The following is a 23,110-nucleotide window of genomic DNA, read 5'->3' on the forward strand; positions in this document are numbered from 1 at the left end:
AGATGCTCTCTGATCAGGGAACCCAGTTTATGTCCGGACTCATGGAGGCCCTGTGCAAAAAGATACAGATGACGCACATTGTCTCCAGTCCCTACCACCCGCAGACCAATGGACTGTGTGAAAGGTTCAACGGGTCGCTGAAGCAAATGCTGACCACGTTTGTTGAGTCGCAAGGTGGGGACTGGGAACGATACCTGCCTCATCTGTTGTTTGCATACAGGGAGGTGCCGCAGGAATCTACCGGGTTCTCCCTGTTCGAGCTCCTGTATGGTAGGAATGTCCGAGGACCCCTACAATTGATGCGGGAGACGTGGGAGGGCAAGGGGGACCCCACAGATGTCTCTGTAGTTGATTACGTTCTCAGGTTCAGGGACAAGATGGAGTCCCTCGCAGAAATGGTAACGGAAAACATGGCCCAGGCTCAGGCCAAACAAAAACTCTGGTATGACCGCACTGCTGGAGAGAGGTCATTTGAAGTAGGTGACAAAGTGTATGCCCTTCTTCCAGTGAGGCAGAACAAGCTGCAAGCGGCCTGGGAGGGACCCTACACTATAGTGCAACGGTTAAACCCTCTGACATACCTGGTGAACATGGGAGGCAGGAAACAGAAAAGCTTCCATGTCAACATGCTGAAGGCCCACCATGACAGGACCAAGTATGTGCTGCCAGTGTGCAGCCGGTTAGAGCAGGGAGAGGCAGACCCCCTGGTAGACCTGCTGGCTGACATACGAGATGTGGACAGCGACCTAAGCGTCAACCCACAACTATCCTCGTCCCAGCAAGAGCAGTTGCAGGAGGTGCTGGGTCCGTACCAGCACACCTTCTCCGGTGTCCCGGGGCGGACCAGTCTGGCAGTGCATAGGGTAGATACGGGCACCCATCCCCCCATCAGGCAATCCGCTTACCGCGTCTCCCCTGAGGTGCAAGCGGACATGCAGAAAGAGGTGAGGAAGATGCTGGAGCTAGGGGTGGTTCAAAAGTCCTGTAGTGCCTGGGCAGCCCCTGTTGTCCTGGTCCCCAAGAAGGACCAGACAACTTGGTTCTGCGTGGACTACAGGAAGTTGAACGCCATCACCACTACAGACGCCTACCCCATGCCTCGCATCGATGAGTTGTTGGATACGCTGGCGTCCGCCAGGTACCTATCAATCATGGATCTGAGCAGGGGGTACTGGCAGATACCACTTGCACCTGACGCGAGGCAGAAGTCGGCCTTCATCACCCCTTTCGGCCTCTTCGAGTTCACGATGATGCCCTTTGGGATGAAGAACGCTCCTGCCACGTTTCAGCGGGCCGTAAACGACCTGCTGGAGGGACTGCAAGGGTTCGCTGTAGCGTACTTGGATGACATTGCGGTGTTCAGCCCCACCTGGGAGGAACACCTCAAACACCTGTCCCAGGTACTAGAGAGGCTGGCCGCAGCCAATCTGACAGTTAAGCCGAGTAAATGTCAGATTGGTATGACCGAGGTGCAGTACTTAGGTCACCGGGTGGGGGGTAACACCCTGAAACCTGACACGGGAAAGGTTGACGCCATCCTGGCATGGCCTCGGCCTATCACGAAAAAGCAGGTCCAGGCATTCCTGGGGACCGCCGGCTACTATAGGAAATTTGTTCCAGCCTATAGTACCCTGGCGAAGCCCCTGACCGATGCCACTAGCAAGAAACACCCCAAAGTTGTTAGCTGGACCCCCGCTTGCGAGAACGCCTTCCAAGCATTGAAGCAGGCACTCGCGAGTGCCCCTGTGCTTCAAGCCCCGGATTTCAGTCGTCGGTTTGTTGTGCAAACCGATGCCTCTGACTACGGTCTCGGCGCAGTCCTCAGCCAGGTGGACGGAGAGGGAGATGAACACCCTACCCTCTACCTGAGCCGGAAGCTCCTGCCCCGAGAGGTAGCCTACTCCACAACTGAAAAGGAGTGCCTAGCGATCGTGTGGGCCCTACAGAAACTACAATCGTATCTGTACGGCCGCTCCTTCACGATCATTACCGACCATAACCCCCTCAGTTGGCTAAACCGTACTGCTGGGACCAATGGCAAGCTCCTACGGTGGAGCCTGTCATTGCAACAGTACGACTTTACGATCCAACACAAAGCAGGCAGCCGACACCAAAACGCCGATGGGCTGTCCCGGTGTCAGGGGGAACTAGACCCAACAGCGCCAATAGCTGCTACGGCGGATGTCTTGCTGACCACCCCCTACACAGCGTCAGGAAAGGGAGGTGTCACGGAATAGCCGTGAGAAACGCAGGTGAATCTAGAGAATTCACAGTCGCTTTCCTGATCGCTCCCTGTCGGATCTGTGTAGTCATGCAAGCGATCCGAAAATGACATTTTTGTGTTGTTTTAAATCCAGAGATCTGTTCCCCTGTGAGCCAAAGCAGTCCCCTCACCCCTCATGAATGCTCATTCCCCCTACAGCAGATGTCCCCATGAAAAGGACCAGGAAGCTGGCTCCACAGGGGGGGCCATAGAAAGCCAGACGATCCGGCACCGAGCAAGGGCCATAAGAAAAGCATGGGTGGTATGATTTCCTGTCAGCATATGAAAACCGTATGTCGCACAGCTATAAAATTCATATCGTCTTGTTCGGTAAAATCTGGCCATCGTGCTGATATGAAATTCGTTGGGATAGACCGTCCGGTTATTGAGATATGAATCTTCTCAGGAGCCTGACCCGCTTGCTCAGCCGTGTCTGATGTCATATTAATCTGTATTTTCCAACAAGTCTGAAGCTGCTACCCCCCTAAATATAACATGTATGGTTCAGGAGTTACAGCATTTCATAAGTTTAGCCCTAAAATCTCACAGAGGGAATGAACTGTCATTGGTGGGTGACTCAAAGGGGCCGGCATTGCCACACCCTCAAACCAGCTTCATCAAAAGCACCTGGCCAGCAGGCGGGCATCGAATTCCTCCCTTTACCATCTTCATGACACACGGCCACTATGAGGAACAAGTGGTGGCCATCTTGCCAGAGCTGAAACAAAGGACATCCTCCATTTTGTTTGGATTCTAAATCTTGCTGAACTTTACTCTGAAACAAAGAACTCTAAGAACTTGAAACCGTTTTGCTTGAACTTGATGATTTTCCCACAGAAGGACATATTTCCACAAACCATAAGTATTTTCTCCCTCTTTATTTCATACTGGCTATTACTGTCTTAACAATTGTGATTTTAATAATTGTCTGTATAAATTATTTATATTGCGTGAATAAACGACTTTCTCCAAGTCATTCACTGTCCGCTACCCTGCTTATCAGCACACGCAGAACTGATCCCGGGTCTCTGAAGATACGCTACTGTTTGTTTGTTGTTGGCTAGACAGAATACCGTGTGTTTAACCGTTTTATTCGCAGGACTAGTCAGTCAGTTAGTGGGCTCCACGGTCCCATGGTAACCGCGGTGGTGGCAGTTTACTCTGAACCAGTGGGTGAAGTTGTAATCACCCGTGTCTCACAGGCTCCCTTCTGAGTTGTCTGCGGCTAATTCTTAACGGTTCCTGCGCATTGACTGCGACCAGAGTTCGCACGATCTGTGCGCTGGCACCGTTTAGAAGGCTAATTGCGGTCAGCCACCAGGGCTCCTGTGACAATAGGTATGTTAAGTAGAGCTTACTACTGCCTGAACTGTTTCGCTTATGTCTGGTTTGCATTGTATTCTGAATGGCATAACTATGCTTCTTCATGCTGCTCATTGAACTGGGCCCGATATGCATGTGCTTTGGCTCTGCCCGTAGTTTCAGTTAGTGCTACTGTCATAGCTTTATCTTCATATCTATGGAGTCTGTACATTGAGGAATTCCACTGCATCCTATCATTGCATGCTATATATTACTAATATGAACTGCTACATCCAGTGTATATCGGAAGCAGTAAGAAAGGGCGTATATGGATAGTGGACAAAAAGAACGCCGCCATAGAGTGCAATGCAAAATATCGGCTATTGGGCGCCCGAGAAATAGCGGTTGCAGGGATCGTGTTAACAATATATATAGTTTTTTGTTATAGACGCAATTTGATGATTCATTTCAGAATTCGTTTGTTGTCATAGACGGTATTTTGCCATTTAATTTAATTTAATTTAATTTAATTTATTCAACCTATTTAGCACTACATTTTAATTTACAAGCTATAAACGAAAAATATTGTTTTACATTACAACTTATAATTTTGGCTATATCCCGCGCCCTTTTTTCCAGGCGCCCTTTTTTGATGCACGCGTGTATATCATTCCTGGATTCTCCTACTATTGATTAATGTGTATGTTCTTGCATCAGACTTTTGTGCATCTGTACACATCAGACAATCCCTGAGTGCTTTAACCACTTGCCGACCGCGCACTCATAACGCGCGTCGGCAAAGTGGCAGCTGCAGGACCAGCGACGCACATCTGCGTCGCCAGCTGCAGGCTAATTAATCAGGAAACAGCCGCTTCCTGTCAATTCACGGCGGGGGGCTCCGTGAATAGCCTGCGGGCCGCCGATCGCAACTCGCAGGCTAAATGTAAACACAAGCGGAAATAATCCGCTTTGTTTACATTTTTACAACGCTGCTAACAGTAGCAGCGTTGTACTAGATCAGCGATCCCTGGCCAATCAGCGGCTGGGGATCGCTGTCACATGACAGGCAGGAGCCTGTTAGAGGCTGCACAGGACAGATCCGTTCCTGTGCAGCCTCCGATCTCCGGGACAGGGAGGGAGAAGAGGGAGAGGGGGAATCCTGCGGCGGAGGGGGCTTTGAGGTGCCCCCCCCCCCCCGCCACCCACACGCATGCAGGAGCGATCAGACCCCCCCAGCACATGATCCCCCTAGTGGAGAAAAACGGGGGGCGATCTGGTCACTCTGCCTGTTATTTGATCTGTGCTGGGGGCTGTAGAGCCCACCCAGCACAGATCTTAGTAATTAGCGCTGGTCCTTAAGGGGGGGTAAAGGCTGAGTCCTGAAGTGGTTAAAGAGATGATTATAGAAGTTTTCAGGCAGGGCCAGTTCTAGACTTTTTGCTGCCTGAGACAAACCTCTGGGTGTGCGCTAACCCTGAAACCCTCCCCCCCCCCCCCCCCCGATTAGGAATGATCGCACACAGTACCCAACAATTTAATCTGCTTCATTTAATGTTCTCACATGACATGCTGCAGCTCAACACAATAGCACACTGGCTGGCTGTGAGTCTGTGACAAACAAACTGCTCACCCTCAGCCACTCCTTTGCTCCTCAGGAAGGTACACACAGTACAAAAATGCTGCCCCTGAAATCTCTACGCCTGAGGCAAATGTTTCACCTTGCTTCATGAGAGAACTGGCCCTGTTTTTAGGTGTAGCTATTAGTTGACAACTTATTGCAAATTTGTTGTGTTGGTGTGAGTGTGGTAGTTCTGTGTGTGCCCGGGGTGGCCATCCCTCATCTTTTTATCTTTATCATTTTTTTTTGTTTTTTGCTTTTCACTTTGACTGTTAAATAAAATGTCATACTTTTTTATATAAGGGCCATTTTGCATTATTGGGACATACTTCTCCAATATTTTTACCTTAAAGGGTATATACTGGAATTCTTGGATAGTCTGTACTTCAAATTACTGTTGCCATGGTTGCAAAGAAGTGTGTAAGGGTGGTAAATGATCACCGTCAGGTATATATTGATTGGGCTCAGTGGCGGCGCCAGGGGGGGTGCTTGGGGGTGCTCAAGCACCCCCTAAATTTGTCCAAGCACCCCCAAAGCACCCCCTGGCGTGACCTGACTTCAGGCGTCTAAGAGACGCCGAGTCAGTTCACAGCGGCAGCCCGAAGCAGCAGAGCAGGGCTACGGTAAGATGGCCGTCCGAAGCCCTGCTCTGCAGACTTGGAGTATGCAGTGCAGGGCTTCGGGCGGCCATTTTCCCATAGCCCTGCTCGCCGGGTAATGCAGGCTGCAGGCAGGAAGTCACGTGAAGGAAGAGGATCGTGGGAGCTGCGCGCCACAAGGAGGTCGGGACGGGAGAGGAGAAGGTCGGGACAGGAGGTCTTCTGACTGTAGGTGAGTAAATGGGTTTTTCTTTTCTTTTTCAGGCGGTGCTGCTGATTGGGGTCAGAACTGCTGAGCATTGTGCATATTGGGGTCAGAACTGCTGAGCATTGTGCATATTGGGGTCAGAACTGCTGAGCATTGTGCATATTGGGGTCAGAACTGCTGAGCATTGTGCATATTGGGGTCAGAACTGCTGAGCATTGTGCATATTGGGGTCAGAACTGCTGAGCATTGTGCATATTGGGGTCAGAACTGCTGAGCATTGTGCATATTGGGGTCAGAACTGCTGAGCATTGTGCATATTGGGGTCAGATCTGCTGAGCATTATGCATATTGGGGTCAGATCTGCTGAGCATTGTGCATATTGGGGTCAGATCTGCTGAGCATTGTGCATATTGTGGTCAGATCTGCTGAGGATTGTACACATTTGGGTCATATCTGATAACGATTGTGCATATTGGGGTCATATCTGATAACGGTTGTGCATATTGGGGTAATATCTGATAACGGTTGTGCATTTTGGGGTCATATCTGATAACGATTGTGCATATTGGGGTCATATCTGATAACGGTTGTGCATATTGGGGTCATATCTGATAACGTTTGTGCATATTGGGGTCATATCTGATAACGGTTGTGCATATTGGGGTCCAGGGCTGTGGAGTTGGAGTCGGAGTCGAGGAGTCGGAGTCGGGGCAATTTTGGGCGCCCGGAGTCGGAGTTGGAGTCGGAGTCGTTGATTTCATAAACTGAGGAGTCGGAGTCGGTAGTCGGAGTCGGCTGATTTTTGTACAAAATCCACATCCCTGTTAAGTATTAGACCAAGGAGTCGGAGTCGAGGAGTCGGAGCCATTTTGGGTACCCGGAGTCGGAGTCGTGATTTCATAAACTGAGGAATCGGAGTTGGAGTCGGAGTCAGAAGATTTTTGTACCGACTCCACAGCCCTGTTGGGGTCATATCTGATAACGGTTGTGCATATTGGGGTCATATCTGATAACGGTTGTGCATATTGGGGTTATTGAACGTGTTTTTAGTTCAAATCTACTCACATTACGTGTATTTTCTTGAGAAAACCTGCACAATCATGTGAATTTTCTGGGGAAAGGGTCACCAAAACTTGGGCCCTCTGTTTTTGCGTTGCACTTTTAAAGGGAACCCGAGGTGAGAATAATATTGAGGCTGCCATATTTATCTCCTTTTAAGCAATACCAGCTGCCTGGCTGCCGTGCTGGTCCTTTGCCTCTAATTCTTTCAACCTTAGACCCTGAACAAGCATGCAGGCAACTAGAATTGTTTAAAAGGAAATAAATATGGCAGCCACCATATCACTCTCACCCTGGGTTCACTTTAAATTACAGTTAGCCCCGCCCTCATCCGGTCATGACCACGCCCATTTTTTCACCGCGGCACCGCAGGTTGTAGCCACACCCATTTTTGCCGCGGGTCGTCAGTTACCACAGAAATTGGTCCAGCACCTGCATAGCACCTCCTAAAAAAAATTCCTGGAGCCGCCACTGATTGGGCTGTAGTAGTTTCAATATACATGGACACCAGAGTAACTATATGCAGAACTTGTTCCCTCTACAGCTGTGTATGCTCCCATCTACTTACAGATTGCTCTAAACTAGTTCAAGTGTAGATAAAAATTACATCATCTTATATCAGCTGTAATCATCTGCAAAAGATGGTTTTGATGGTGTTGAGCGAGAGGAGGAAGGGCTTTATTGGGTAAGGGGACACAGCAATCTGCATTGCAAAGCCATGCTGTGAAATTATATGAAATATAACCATATACAGCCGGGACTTGAGATAAACCTGTGCTATGGGAAATCAAAACTAAATCTTTCTCAACTTTTTGTTCATAGCCTTGGCTCAGCAAATAACCACCCAGAGCCTCATGTTCTCGAACAGTAACAACAGGTTTAAAAAAATGGCGTAATGTGTGTTATCCACGCAATGCACGTGTTACATGTATAACGTAAGTTATGAAAATTATGTAACATGCATTACATAATTTGTGTAACCCCTGTTTAAAATTTACAAGTGCTGTCAGTGCACGTTCATTTTAATGCAGCCATATTACTCGATTTGCTGTGTTTTACGATCTGTTTCTGATCATTTGCGAATCACAAAAAGAATTCAATGACATCTGTAAAATAACGGAGATCTCTTTACACTAGTGTGGTCAGATTTATGATCTGATTTTGCCAGATCTCAAACATCTGCTACTTTTTTTGAGGATTTTTTTTCTTGTGTTCCTAGAATCCCGTGAAAATCACAAAACACCATTGCAGACAAAACACAGAGAATCACATTGTAAAAATTGTGATTATTTGGCACTGCATTTGTGGTTTGAGATTTGCAGTGTAAAAAACGGCCCTTGTCAGTACACCCCACTGGGAAGTGTGCAGGGGCGTAGCAATAGGGGGTGCAGAGGTTGCGACCGCATCGGGGCCCTTGGGCCAGAGGGGCCCCGTAGGGCCCTCACTGAACTACAGTATTAGCTCTCTATTGGTCCTTGTCACAGGAGCCCTAGTGGTCTGACCGCACTTAGCCTTCTAAACGGTGCCAGCGCACAGATCGTGCGAACTCTGGTCGCAGTCAATGCGCAGGAACCGTTAAGAATTAGCCGCAGACAACCCAGAAGGGGGCCTGTGAGACACGGGTAATTACAACGTACACACGATTCCACGGTATCTGCCACCACCACTGGTATGGGCCAGTGGGCCCGATTTACTGACTGACTAGTCCTGCGAATAAAACGGTTAAACACACGGTATTCTGTCTAGCCAACAACAAACAAACAGTAGCGTATCTTCAGAGACCCGGGATCAGTTCTGTGTGTGCTGATAAGCAGGGTAGCGGACAGTGAATGACTTGGAGTAAGTCGTTTATTCACGCAATATAAATAATTAATATATACAGACAATTATTAAAATCAACAATTATTAAAACAGTAATAGCCAGTATAAAAAATAAAAGAAGGGAGAAAAATACTTAGTTCCTGGAAAGATGTCCTTTTTGTGGGAAAAATCAGAGTTCTTCGTTTCAATCAAAGTTCAGAGTTCTGGGTTTCAATCAAAGTTCAGAGTTCAGACCAGGTGGATGCCAGCATATCCTCAAGCTGGCACCGATGAGTTCAAGATGTTTTCAGGGTGGAGGACACTGAGTTTGGGTCCTCTGCCATTCTTATGCCCCTGATTCAGTAGGAGGGAGTGAGGGCGGGCCCACACACCCCCTTAGAACATGAGATGAGTCCTCCCCTTGTCCTGGGAACCAGAAATCATACCTTAACCATATATGGGCTCTATCTCACAGAACCGTACAGGTCAGGGCAGATTTACTAATATTTTCAGGTCTGCCTCGATGTACCCAGCAGCCTGATACCAAACATGAGGGGTGGGACCCTTGTGGTATCAGCAGGGCACTTTCGAACTGCCTAACTGGCAGTCTTTCCCTCAGAATGGTCTGAAATTTCTTCAGAACCAGCGCCAGATAGGGCCAAGCATGCTCTGTTAGTTTGGAGGGTCTGCCAGCCTGGCAACCCAGAAAATATGATACATATAGCAGTTTATGGAATATGAGATACCCCTGGGGTTGATAGCAGGTCATTCCCAGGCAAAGGCTCTTTGAAGTTTGGGCAGCTAGCTAGGTGTCAGCTCCCCTGCTGGGAGGGAGCCAGAGGGTCTTGCTTTTCTCCCAACTAGATTGCTTCTGTCATGGTCTATACCTGATGGATGGGCCATCAGCACAGCTTGAAGCCAGGGACTCTCTGGGCCCAGGCTCATTAGCATATCAAAAGAGCCATCCAGCAGTTGGGCTGGTGCTATCTCTCTGCTGGGAAAAAAAATATTTCAGCTGCCCCTACACACTCAACCCAGATTGTATCGATTTGAAGCGCAATCGCTGCAGAGAATCGAGTGCGATCGCTTTTCTTCACGGGCGGTTACAGGACGCGCCTGCGGCCCCGCAACCGTCCGTGACAGCCCCCCCTGGGGAGAAGGCAGATAGACATGCATCAGCAAGATGTGTGTCGTTGCCGCTAACCTGCGAGATCTGATCTAGTTCCCCGTTGGCGTTCTGGGGTCGGCTGCCCGCTGCGTGTCGGCCAACCTGGCTGACGGGTCTCGGGTTGCCGGTGCGGCGGGAAAACCTATTGGAGCCTGTGGCTCGGTTCCCCTGGACCGGTCGCGGTCTGCTACCCTCAGGGTTGACCCGACGTGGACCGTTCTGGACAGGGCGTTTGCGCCACTGCAGTCGGACGTGGTGTCTGCCGGGACTGCTGACAACGGGCAGTGGGTTGGTTAGGTCAACAGCCAGCCCACGCAGGGTTCCCCTGCTAAGTGGCTGTGGACCTAAGGGAACCCCGCGGGAATCCCTGGACCTTCCCAGCTCCTGACAGACGGCACATGCTCTGCAGTAGTTTGCTACATCCCTGTTCATCCGGGGCCAATAAAACTGGTTCCGAATACCGGCAAGTGTGTTGCGGACCCCTGAGTGCCCTGTCAGAGGATTACCATGTGCGGATTTCAGCACATGTCCCCTGAATGCACTCGGGACCACAAGCCATTTGGTATTCGCGTGGGATCTACCTGTAGGGGGCTGTACAGACTCACTGTACAGTCTCCCACCTTCCCAGTACACCTTGAAAGCGGCCCCGTCTGCGAGGGGATCAGAGGCTTGCTGCCTGAGCACCTCCAGGCTTGGGTCACTTTGTAGTGCGGCTGAGAATACGGCGCTGTCAGTTTCAGCCAACTGGCTCATGTCACATGAGGCCAGCGGCTGAAAGGTCTCATCCCTGCGGTCAGAGGAGGGGGGGGAGGCCGGAACCCCCTCCACCTGTTCTGAGCTCGGGTTCTGAGCAGTGCAGCTGCGCGGTACTGCTAGCACAGGTACACTGTCAGAATGGCACAGACGGACATTACTCAAATCATCATTGCATGCAGTAATGACATTGACAGGTATAGACATTTTTTCATTACAGACAGGTTGTACAGTAAACTCAGGTACAGTTACAGCATCATCACAACAGACAGTCTGTACATCAAACTCAGGTGCCTTTGAAGCAGGCACTATTGAACCTGGTACAGTGGTACCCTTGAACTGGGCACATTCAACCCACCTCCCCCTGGTGCTCCCCCAAGTGTATAAAGTACCTGGTGGTGGGTGGAGAGTCCGTCTCCTTCCGTGAGCGACCAGGCGGTCGGGGCAGGTTCATAGTAGGACACAAGCTTGCCCAAATCAGTCCCCAGCAACACAGGGACTGGGAGATCCTTCATAACCCCAACAACCCTTTCGTGGACCCCTCCCCAATCCAGCTTCACTCTCGCGTGGGCTATGTGAAAAAGGGTGCCCTCTACTCCAGTAAGGGCAAGGGATCGGCTGGGGCTGATGCTCTCCTTTGGCACAAGGTGTGAGTGAACTAACGTGATGTCAGCTCCGGTGTCTCGAAATCCGGTGACAACTTTGCCGTTCACTCTAACAAGTTGCTGCTGGTCGGTTCGGTCGCAGATTTCCTTTCCGCGGGCAAACAGGACAAAATCTGATGATCCAGGCTGTGGTTCACTGGCGGGTTGCCTCTGCTGTGGGTGAGGTACAGGTGATGCAGATGATCCAGGTGCTGGTGGTGTCTGTCTCCGCTCCGGACAGTCGAATTTCATGTGTCCGGGCTGGCAGCAGTAGTGACAGGTGACCTCTCCAGGGGCTGCAGCCCTGGGTGCAGAAGCTGTGCTGGATGGCCTCTGTGGCTGACGGCTCACAGGGGCAGGAGGGTCTGCCGAGGTATTGGGCTGACCTCCTCTCCAGCTGGATGGGACAGTTCTGCGGGTATCAGCCACTGGGGTAGTTGCAAAAGTCTCAGCAAGGTCTGCAGCGACAGTGGCTGAAGCCGGCCTGCGTTCTAACACAAACTGTCGTACATCAGCAGGGCAAATGTTCAGAAATTGTTCGAGGACTATCAAGTCCTCCAGGACGCCATAAGACCCTTTGGTGAGGCCTAGAGTCCACTGGCGGAGTGTGGTGAGCAAGCTGCTGACCACATCTCGGTACGAATCAGAAGACTTTCTGCCAGGCCCTGAACTTTTTCCGATAGGCGTCTGGCGTCAGCTGGTACTTAGTAATGATAGCGTCTTTTATAGCAGCATAATCATTATCCTTCTCCGCAGGCAATTCTGTGAAGGCATCAAGCGCTTTGTAGCGCAGCAAAGGTGTCAGATGTCTGGCCCACTGGTCTTGGGGCAGACGATACTGACGGCACGCTTTTTCAAAAGACCGCAAAAACAAGTCAATGTCTGTGTCTTTCTCAATATTAGCAAATTTAAATTTTGCACTTACGGGTGCTGCAGCTCCTTCAGCAGGGAGGCTGGGCGGTGAACTCCGGCTGGCCTGTTGAACCTTTGCCATGTCGAGCTCATGCTGTCGTCTCTCCCGCGCCTCTGCAGATTGGCGCTCCCATTCTCGCTCAGCGGCATCCCTCTCCGCGTGGCGTTCTGCAGCAGCAGCAGCAGATTGGCGCTCCTCACGCATGTACTGCAGGTACTTGTCCAGGTCCGTCTCCATCAGCTGTCGTAATGCCTGCTGCATTATCGGATCCGTACAAACGGACAGTCCAGTACTGGCCAGTTCCGGGCGAGTACTTTCAGAAACTCTGGATTGGGGTCCACACTGACATTCTCCTGCGTAACTGTTGATGCAGGGCCCTCAGGATGCACAACCTCTGTACGGTCAGGAGTCTCAGTCTCTGGTTCCCCTCGATTGTCAGATGGGCTGGTATCCACTTCAGCGGACACTCCCCGGCTCCCGCAGTTGCTGGGTATCCCATTGAAACAATTCCGTTACCAGGTCCCCTTGTTTCTTGCGGCCGACATCAATGCCTCTCTCTTGGCAAAGATTTTGTAGGTCCGCCAGGCACATTTTCTTGTAGTTCCCGGACATTTCCACGCCAAATAAAATAAAACTTTTGGGGAGGGGTACTGGCTACACAGTCTCTCTGTATATATAAAAAATATATTGCCTTCCAGCTACACCAACGAATTAGTTCGTTTCTTGATAGCGCTAGCGCTATCTTAGATACTTTCAGCACAACACAGGTCCCAACCGCTGCCTAACACTGTCACAGGAGCCCTAGTGGTCTGACCGCACTTAGCCTTCTAAACGGTGCCAGCGCACAGATCGTGCGAACTCTGGTCGCAGTCAATGCGCAGGAACCGTTAAGAATTAGCCGCAGGCAACCCAGAAGGGGGCCTGTGAGACACGGGTAATTACAACGTACACACGATTCCACGGTATCTGCCACCACCACTGGTATGGGCCAGTGGGCCCGATTTACTGACTGACTAGTCCTGCGAATAAAACGGTTAAACACACGGTATTCTGTCTAGCCAACAACAAACAAACAGTAGCGTATCTTCAGAGACCCGGGATCAGTTCTGTGTGTGCTGATAAGCAGGGTAGCGGACAGTGAATGACTTGGAGAAAGTCGTTTATTCACGCAATATAAATAATTAATATATACAGACAATTATTAAAATCAACAATTATTAAAACAGTAATAGCCAGTATAAAAAATAAAAGAAGGGAGAAAAATACTTAGTTCCTGGAAAGATGTCCTTTTTGTGGGAAAAATCAGAGTTCTGGGTTTCAATCAAAGTTCAGAGTTCAGACCAGGTGGATGCCAGCATATCCTCAAGCTGGCACCGATGAGTTCAAGATGTTTTCAGGGTGGAGGACACTGAGTTTGGGTCCTCTGCCATTCTTATGCCCCTGATTCAGTAGGAGGGAGTGAGGGTGGGCCCACACACCCCCTTAGAACATGAGATGAGTCCTCCCCTTGTCCTGGGAACCAGAAATCATACCTTAACCATATATGGGCTCTATCTCACAGAACCGTACAGGTCAGGGCAGATTTACTAATATTTTCAGGTCTGCCTCGATGTACCCAGCAGCCTGATACCAAACATGAGGGGTGGGACCCTTGTGGTATCAGCAGGGCACTTTCGAACTGCCTAACTGGCAGTCTTTCCCTCAGAATGGTCTGAAATTTCTTCAGAACCAGCGCCAGATAGGGCCAAGCATGCTCTGTTAGTTTGGAGGGTCTGCCAGCCTGGCAACACAGAAAATATGATACATATAGCAGTTTATGGAATATGAGATACCCCTGGGATTGATAGCAGGTCATTCCCAGGCAAAGGCTCTTTGAAGTTTGGGCAGCTAGCTAGGTGTCAGCTCAACTGCTGGGAGGGAGCCAGAGGGTCTGGCTTTTCTCCCAACTAGATTGCTTCTGTCATGGTCTATACCTGATGGATGGGCCATCAGCACAGCTTGAAGCCAGGGACTCTCTGGGCCCAGGCTCATTAGCATATCAAAAGAGCCATCCAGCAGTTGGGCTGGTGCTATCTCTCTGCTGGGAAAAAAAATACTTCAGCTGCCCCTACACACTCAACCCAGATTGTATCGATTTGAAGCTCAATCGATGCAGAGAATCGAGTGCCATCGCTTTTCTTCACGGGCGGTTACAGGACGCGCCTGCGGCCCCGCAACCGTCCGTGACAGTCCTGTGCTCATAATAATCACTTCTATAGATACTTTGAATAGTAGTAATCAATAACAAGCTGTTCCCCATCCCCTTCTTGCACCTCTGACACTGTAGTTGCCATTGGCAGATTTTGGTGCGCCGTATCAATTTTTATGTATAGAGTGCTTGGGGGGCCCCATTGTAATACTTGCTTCAGGGCCCACAGCTCCTTAGCTACGCCACTGGAAGTGTGAGTTTGTAATTTCTATTATTCCCTGTACTACTGTGTTCTGATGACATCCACATTGACAGACTGTATTTGCTAGTTGTCATCCCTCACAGAAAATTCTCGGGTTGGCAGCCTGCATATTTAAAGAGGAACTACCCTCATAATATTTTGTATACAGTGGAGAAAGGCAGCGCTACTTAAGACAAACTACATTTAAATGACTAACTGCATGAGTGTGCAGAGCCTACTAATAGACAAGACAACATGCACACCCTGCATTCAAATCAGATGCACCGAATTGCCATTAGAGGACGTTGGTTTCCATAATAGTTTGCAAGCAAGTACTTGACCCTCCCACCACAGTGAGGTCATCCTCTGTGGGAGGGGCCCTAGCTCTTACTAAATTAAAAACATGCATATGCCTAACCTGGGTGCAACTAGAAGTAAAAGTTAAAACATGTGCTGATCTCCCCTTTTTTTGCATCACCAGGCCGCCTCTGATAGTGTACCAACAGAGATGCGCTGAGCCCCTCCAGAGAAAACAAACGCACGTTGAATACCCTCATAATTTCCCCTCTGCTCTAAAAGATTAGCCACATCATGATAACTTTTAGAGTTTAACACTTTTTTTTTAATAAAGGTTACTGAAATGTTTAGCAGGCTGTTTGACTTTGTTCTGAAGTTTATTATTTACATTCCACAAGAAGAATAACCAAACAAAGAGCAAAGGTAGTTTTTGCAGGATTTGGTGACTTTGGTGAGAGAAATTATCTGTTCTGTTCCTATACAAAGATACTCACAAATATCTCTGAATGAATTTGATGATACGCTATACATGTAATGGCAGCTCTGTGAGCTGTGGGGACTTGTGATTTCTATACAGATGACATTACTTGTGAAAAAAAGCAAGGAATTTGTATGGGCAATAAACAATAGGAAAACAAGTTTTATTGGAGTTGATTCACTAAACTACGACAAAATTACCATGTGCAGTCAACTCACTGCAATTTTACTGGTGTCTATGCAAACAATGTAACATGTGCACATAGTGCAACTCGCATTATGCACACAAAGAACGCGTTGGTAGTGAAACGCACATTTTGCAAATAGCATTATGTGAGGGACATTTTAAATAATTGTTCTTTATAAGGACAATTGTCCTTTAAAGTGGACCTGAACTCTTAGGCCTCTTTTCCAAGGCCAGTTGATGAGGCAGTGAAATGACTCTTAAAGAGAAACTCAGATCAAGAATTGAACTTTATCCCAATCAGTAGCTGATACCCCCTTTTACATGAGAAATCTATTCCTTTTCACAAACCGTCCATCAGGGGGTGCTGTATGACTGATATTGGGGTGAAAACCCTCCCACAAGAAGCTCTGAGTACCGAGGTATTTCTGGCAGTTTCCTGTCTGTGAACCCTGTTACCAGAGCCGGCGCTACCATAGAGGCAAAAGGGGCAAATGCCCCGGGGCCTCTGACCTCTGCTGGGCCCCCCAGGTGGTCTTTCTGACTGCTCCCATATGCCTGCATGTTCAGCTCAGCTGCAGTGGCATGCAGGCGCAGACTGGCCAGGGGGGGAAGGGGGGCAATCTCCCCCCAGGCTGCCTTTCATTCAGTGATTTAGGGCTGGTCTGGTGTCTGGTGTATTGAGGTTTGTTGTTGTAAGGCAATGTGAAACACTAGGCTTGCTGATAAAAGTGCAATTAGAGGGCAGGCAAGCTGATAAATATACACAGCATGATGCAAAGCTTGCCTGGAGGGTCCGTGGGCAAACATCTGTCTTGTCTCTCCCCATAGTTATGACTGCATGTGTGGATAAGGTGTTATACAAGTTGAAGTTTTTGACAGTCCCTAGACTCCAGGAGGGATGCTTTCTAACTTGTGTGAGAGACCAGCAGGGACAGGAGTCACATTATAGGCAAGTAGCCTCTGTGTGTTGTGAGAATGCAATACAGATAAGCTCTCTGCTGGCTCCATCTCAGGCTATTCTCAATTTCTCTCCACTCCTCCTCTTAACGGGCTAGTGCACGCCAAAATCACAATAGCAATGGCTAACAATTTGTGAGTGCGATTTTGTGAAACGATTTTCAGAGCGATTTTTGAATGAATAGCTCAAAAAAAGCTACATGCAGTGTGTTTGTGATTTTGAAAAAAACCCAACCCTGCTGTGAGAACCCCCTCATAGGCTAACATTAGCCAAGTGCTTTCCAAATCACTGTCAATTTGAAAAATGCTCAGAAGCCCTCTTGGTGTGCACCAGCCCTCCCTCACTCACCTTTGTTTCCCTCTTCCCCTAGTGATGGCTGGCTGTGTCTTCTTGTCATACAGGAAAGCTAAATTAAAGTGCAATCCTGGTGATTTTTTTAAATGTCTGAATAGTTGACTAAATAGCTTGTTGGAACATGGCATATGTAACTTTGTGGGACATTCTTGGGCGACACTCTTCATTTCTTTACTGACTGATTCTGCTGGTATGTCTCTGTTCTGGTCCAAGGGGGGTGTCCACCAACAAATCTCTGCAGAACGGCCTGATGTAGTTACACCCCTACCCAGTTGCTTTTATTAACTCGCCTGTCCCTGCAACAGCTCCATCCCGTGCTCCCTCTTCAGCCTGCTGCCCGCCTCTATGACCCTGTGCACGTTATTTACACGTAACATGTGCCGGATGGAGTTGTGCTGACTTCGCTGAGGGGGGGGGGGGGGGGGGAGGACCCCTGTGTGGCTTAAACCGGCCCTGCCTGTTACATTGTGGGAAATAGCTGTTTACAGCTGTTTCCAACTGCCAAATCAGCAAGCAGCAGCTACATCACTTGCCAGCAGTAAAAATGTCACCATGTTATAAATGTCAGAATGTAAGTCAGGATTTAAAATATTTTACAATAGGCAAGCACTGACTAAATCATTTATACTTAATTATTGTAAAAATGATGCACTTTTTTAATTACATTATTTTCACTGGAGTTCCTCTTTAAACTCTCACAACTGCTCATTGCTGCCTTGTAACTGCTTGCTGCTGCCTGGTAACTGCTCACTGCTGCCTGGTAACTGCTTGCTGAGCACACAGTTTAACTGCCTGTGGAAAAGAGGCCTTACACAGGACAGAAGGAAAACAGAGAAATGCACCCCATATGTATTTAGAGAGTTTAGCCTATCGAATTCCCTCTCATCAGTGACTAAGCACAAGTTGTAATTTGATCTCTTCAGCATTGTCACCGCCTGCCACGGCAGAAAGCTAATTGGTAAACACTGGATGTTAACAATATGTCCGCTTCCATGGAAGCAGGAAGTAGACACACTGCAGATGTATTGCAGTATTTGTATCAGCTGTAACAAGGAAATGTTTTTCGTTAAAGGGACCCTGATGCCGTGGGTATGAATATAAGCATACCCACGGCTAATTGGTTAAGAGGAGACACTTACCAGCCCCTTAGGTAAGCGCTCCTGCTCTCGGGCTGGCTGCTATCCATTACATGGGATCGGCGACTTTCACATAAAGTCGTGCTGTGACCCCGGAAGAGGAAGCCTGCACATCATCTCTGCGCATGCGCAAGCTTCCTGCCTTTTTTAGTTTCTGATACATAAACTTGTAGCGGACAAATCAAGATTTGCAGTTCCTACTATTGGTGTATAGAGCTGTTAAAATCTGTGTCACACTAGTAGAAACTTTTAGCTGCACGATTTGTGGCTACATTCAGGTTCCTACTACAAAACGCTAGTGTAACATGACTCTGCATTATGCTGTGGAAGCTTGCTGGGTAGCAAGGTGATGGGCTGCATTCATCTCCTGCACTCAGACTTAGCTATACAATTTGCCATTCACATTTTGAAAATTGGGAAATAGGCAAGTGGTGATAGGTCATCAGATTGCCTCTCAGAGGTGGCAGTGGAAATTCAGAAGCACACTGCTACTCACATACTACATAGTCATCCATCAAGAGGGAGTGTCACCCTGACAGACACTGACCCACCTCTGCAGACTACAGGGTGGAAAGGCAGGTTTTTCCAGAGATGCCAACTACAGTGACAATACTTCAACAATATTAGGCATATTTTTCTGTGGGAAGCAATAGGTCAGAGTAACAGAATGTCTTTTTTCACAGGAGTATAAAAAGGCTTTTAAAGCTAACATTTTGATGCAGCAAAGAGGAGAGGATTGTTTTTTCCTCTGAGGGACAGTAATGTACAGCTTGATGTACTCTGTGAAGCTGTCAGCATTGAATAATAATAATATTATCTATCTAACTATCTATCTATCTATATATATAATAGAGTAAGTGCCTCAACCTTCAAGCAAGAAGAAGAAGAAGTAGCGCCCTGCCCCCAGGGCCGGTCCAAGCAAGAAGAAGGGGCTGGTCCAAGCAAGAAGAAGAAGTAGTGTCAAATCAAACCAAGGGCAAAGAGGGATAATTTGCATATTCAGTAGCAGTGCATTGTGGGTAACCACAAATGTTCACTTATAGCTGAATTATTGCAGATTTGCTTCTGTTTTAAGAAGGAAAATTACACCAAGATTTGCTTTTTTTAGCAGGAGGGCTTTTTGGTCCCTTTTATCCTCCTATACATTCTTAGTAGTTTGGGTCACCCTGAGCTACTTGGGTACTCTGTTGGACTGGTCCAAGCTCTATCTCATACAGCCTTATCAATCCCTGCTATGTGCTGATGAGGACCAAAATGTCTGAAATAGGCTGTCACATGTGGGTTTGATGTGACTGTGTAAAACTGAAAGCTCTAGGCATGCTTAACTTACCAAGGGTGAAAAAGAATAATTTGCATATTTAGTAGCGGTGCATTGTGGGTAATCACAAATGTTCACTTATAGCTGAATTAATGCAGATTTTCTTCTGTTTTAGGAAGGCAAATTACACCAAGCTTTGCTTTTTTTAGTAGGATGTCTTTTTTAACCCCCTATACATTCCGAGTGGTTTGGGTCACCCTGAGCTGCTTGGTTACTCTGTTGTACTGGTCCAAGCTCTATCTTATACAGCCGTATCAATCCCTGCCATGTACTGATGAGGACCAAAAGTCTGAAACAGGCTGTCTACATGTGGGTTTGATATGACTGTGTAAAATTTAAAGCTATATGCTTGCTATACACCAGCGACTCTGGATGCTTGCTTGGCTTACCAAGGGGGAAAAGAGGGTAATTTGCATATTTAGTAGCAGTGCATTGTGGGTAACCACAAATGTTCACTTATAGCTGAATTGTTGCAGATTTCCTTCTGTTTAAAAAGAAAGGAAAATTACACCAATACAGTGTGCGGCATTGCAGGAAGTGACGACAGTGGAATGCACGATGGAACACGGAGGTACACGGAGGTGAGTCATCCCCGCCTGCTGCCTCTTACTAATAGTGGCGGCTGCTACTGTGCTTAAGCAGGAGGGGGAGTGCACATGGGGGACCCAGGTGAGGGGGGGGGGTCCTGCTGAGCTTAAGCTGGAGGGGGGGTTCCTGCTGAGCTTAAGCTGGAGGGGGGGTGCACATGGGGGACCCAGTTGAGGGGGGTCCACCCCCCCTTCCCGCCGCTGTGCCCAATACCCCCTTCCTGCCCTTTACCCTCTTATGCGGCGTATGTTATGCCGCGGGTCGGCTAGTTATTATTATTTAGCTAACTAGTAGAGTAAGTATTGTGCCCATAAGGTAGCACTGGGCATAGCTGCTGAGAGGGATTTGCTTTGTTATGGCTGATAGGGGCCTAAGTTTAAAGCTATTTAGATTATTTCAAACAAGCTAATATAATCTAGCCTCTATTCCAGCATTACATTTCGCACAGCATGCCTTAAACTGGCTTCATATAGGAAGTTTGGAAGCCATACAATGTGCAACTTACTGAGTGGTTTTCCACAGTACACCGCTCTGCAGTGGCGCAGCGGATAGCACGTTTTCCATGCTGTGATGGGTCCCTTGTTTGAATCTGGGGCTGGGCACTATCTGCATGGAGTTTGTATGTTCTCCTGCGTTTGTGTGGGTTATCTCCCACATCCCTAAAGCTTACAGATAAGCTAATTGCCTCCTCCCCCGCCCTTGACTGTGATAAATAATGTGACTATGGTAGTGATTGGATTGTGAGGCCTTCTGAGGGTCAGTTAGTTGCATACATCCAAAAAAAGGTGCCTGGAAATTTTGGCACCAAGTAATGCAGATAGTATTTAATACCAATATTTTACTATGGCCAACCTAACCCTACTCTCAAAAACACAAACACTGGCGCACATGGTAGGGGCCCCGAGCTCTTCCACTGCCTGCACGGAAACCCGAATCCCCATGAAACACCATGGGGATTCGGGGGAACCCTCACAGAACTCTCCCCCCATACCTAACACACACACACCAAATACCCACCTAACGCCTGACCCTTAACCCCCCTCCCCGCACAAACTACCTAGCCCTCAAGCCCCTCCGCACAAACTACCTGTCTAACACCTAACCCTTAACCACCCCCCCACAAACTACCTACTTAACACCTAACCCTTAACTTCCCCCTCACACACACACACTAGCTACCTAAGGACCTGTTATCACTAACCGCAGTGCGATACAATGACCGCATCCATGGCAAAAGAAAAAAACCCCAGCAAATTCTCATGATCCACCATAGTTGCCTAAAAATATAGGCATTTGGGCACCTGCAATGCACGATGTACAACGCCCTCTATTTACTGGGCACCCAAATTACCGATCCAGCACCCAATTACCAATATTTTGCATTGGTGCAAAATTATTCCACTTGCCGCATGCGCCAAATTTTCTGCTTTTTTTGTAGTTAGCGCCCATGCTTTATACTTGGCAAGTGCAGTGAAAGATGTTAGTTTTATATACCGGTAACTGCAAAATAAAAATATTGATCAGAATGTTTCAGCACAACGCCAGCAGCTGTTTTCCGCATTCTGCTCTCAACCACACCCCCTGTGCTCCCGCAGTGCTTAGTTAAGCTTCTTCTGATTGATGTTCGATTGATAAAATGCCTGACCACAATGACCACAAGTGCCTTTTTTATTTTATTTATTTCAGTGTTTTTATCTACGGTAATCTATTTTTAAAACAGTGCATAGCAATTACATTCTCCTAAAGGTACCCCTACAACTGCTGATTTTATAAGGAAAAAAAAATCAAATGAGCAATTCTTTAAAGATATGATCTTTTATTAGATCATATTTCACAGAAATGTCAAACCTACTACGTCTTTCCTATAATTTCTTTTATGGGAGCTTTTTTCTATGGGGAAGGACATATACACTAAGTTCACCTAGATAGAGTTTGTGTAACCAATGTGACTTACGGTATATATAACTTTCAGCATCCAGACACACTCGCACAAGCAAGCAAGCCCATTACTACAGGGCGAAAGTACAAATCGTGTGTGTACAACTTGAGTAAACAATGAGTATTCTGCAGTCCAGCTGCCACATGCAGTTTAAACAGACATCTGCAAAGTGCTCACTAGTTAATTTAAACTGGCTGTTTTTTAAGAGGAATTTTAGACAGACAATAATAGTATTATAAAATGACATCAGCTTTTTCTTGGCTAGTGTTCCCCCCCCATACCTGTATAGGTGAATGATTTTCTCTTACCTCTCACTTGTGGCTTTACAGAAGTGCTGCGGAGGTGAGGTGAGCGTAACAAGTTCTGGCTACTGATCCTTAAAGCTGCCAGAGGCTGGTTATAAGTTACTGAGAGGAGGAGACAGGGCAGGCAGTGGTGAATACAGCTCTCCTCATACTACTGGGGAAATCTGCTGCTCAGCAATGAAACAATTACAACACAGGATCCTGAGTCAATAAAATAAGTGTGTGTCTGAGTCAAAACTAAGCTCAGGTGTATGGTTACCTCTATAGATATTAACAAGAGTGCAAAAAAAAGCATTCTCAGAATCTGACTGATTCACTCACTTTGTACTCACACTGTACACACTCACATTCTACACATGCTGTACACACACACCTATACACACACACACACACACACACACACAGTACACTCTATACACACTCCGTATATACACACACACTGCATATGCCGCACAAGGACTATACACACTTATTATTTACATGCTCCACACACACTGTGCACTCATATCGTACACTCCTACATAATAAGCACTTTCACTCACTTTACATGTGCTGTATGCACATACACACAATAGAGATGAGCGGATTTATGCCTCTTTTTTTTTTGTGTGGGGGGCCTCTGGAAGATAGTGGGCCCCCAGATGCCTGCCCCACCAAGTGAATAATTAATCAAGATGGTTAATTATTTTTCTTAATTCATCATTAAAGATCCACTCGCACATCCAACACCAATATGCTTGGAAATGATCCCATGCCAGTAGGCTCTTGATGTTGATTGAAGATCCCAGCCGCACA

General features: G+C 47.7%; 1 protein-coding gene across 2 annotated transcripts in view; it reads right to left on the reverse strand.

The window, feature by feature from the left end:
- The window catches only part of GGT1 (gamma-glutamyltransferase 1), a 222,987-nt gene that overhangs the window by 84,319 nt on the left and 115,558 nt on the right, over nucleotides 1-23,110 (reverse strand). The window contains exon 1 of one of the 2 annotated variants that reach the window (XM_068238302.1): nucleotides 22,319-22,374. The exons of the other annotated variant lie outside the window; for it this stretch is intronic. The gene's annotated coding sequence lies outside the window, so the exon portion shown is untranslated. Of the gene's footprint in view, nucleotides 1-22,318; nucleotides 22,375-23,110 lie in introns of those variants that run through there. 2 annotated transcript variants of the gene reach the window in all.

This window comes from Hyperolius riggenbachi, chromosome 1 (genome assembly GCF_040937935.1).
Source record: "Hyperolius riggenbachi isolate aHypRig1 chromosome 1, aHypRig1.pri, whole genome shotgun sequence".
Classification (NCBI taxonomy): Eukaryota; Metazoa; Chordata; class Amphibia; order Anura; family Hyperoliidae; genus Hyperolius; species Hyperolius riggenbachi.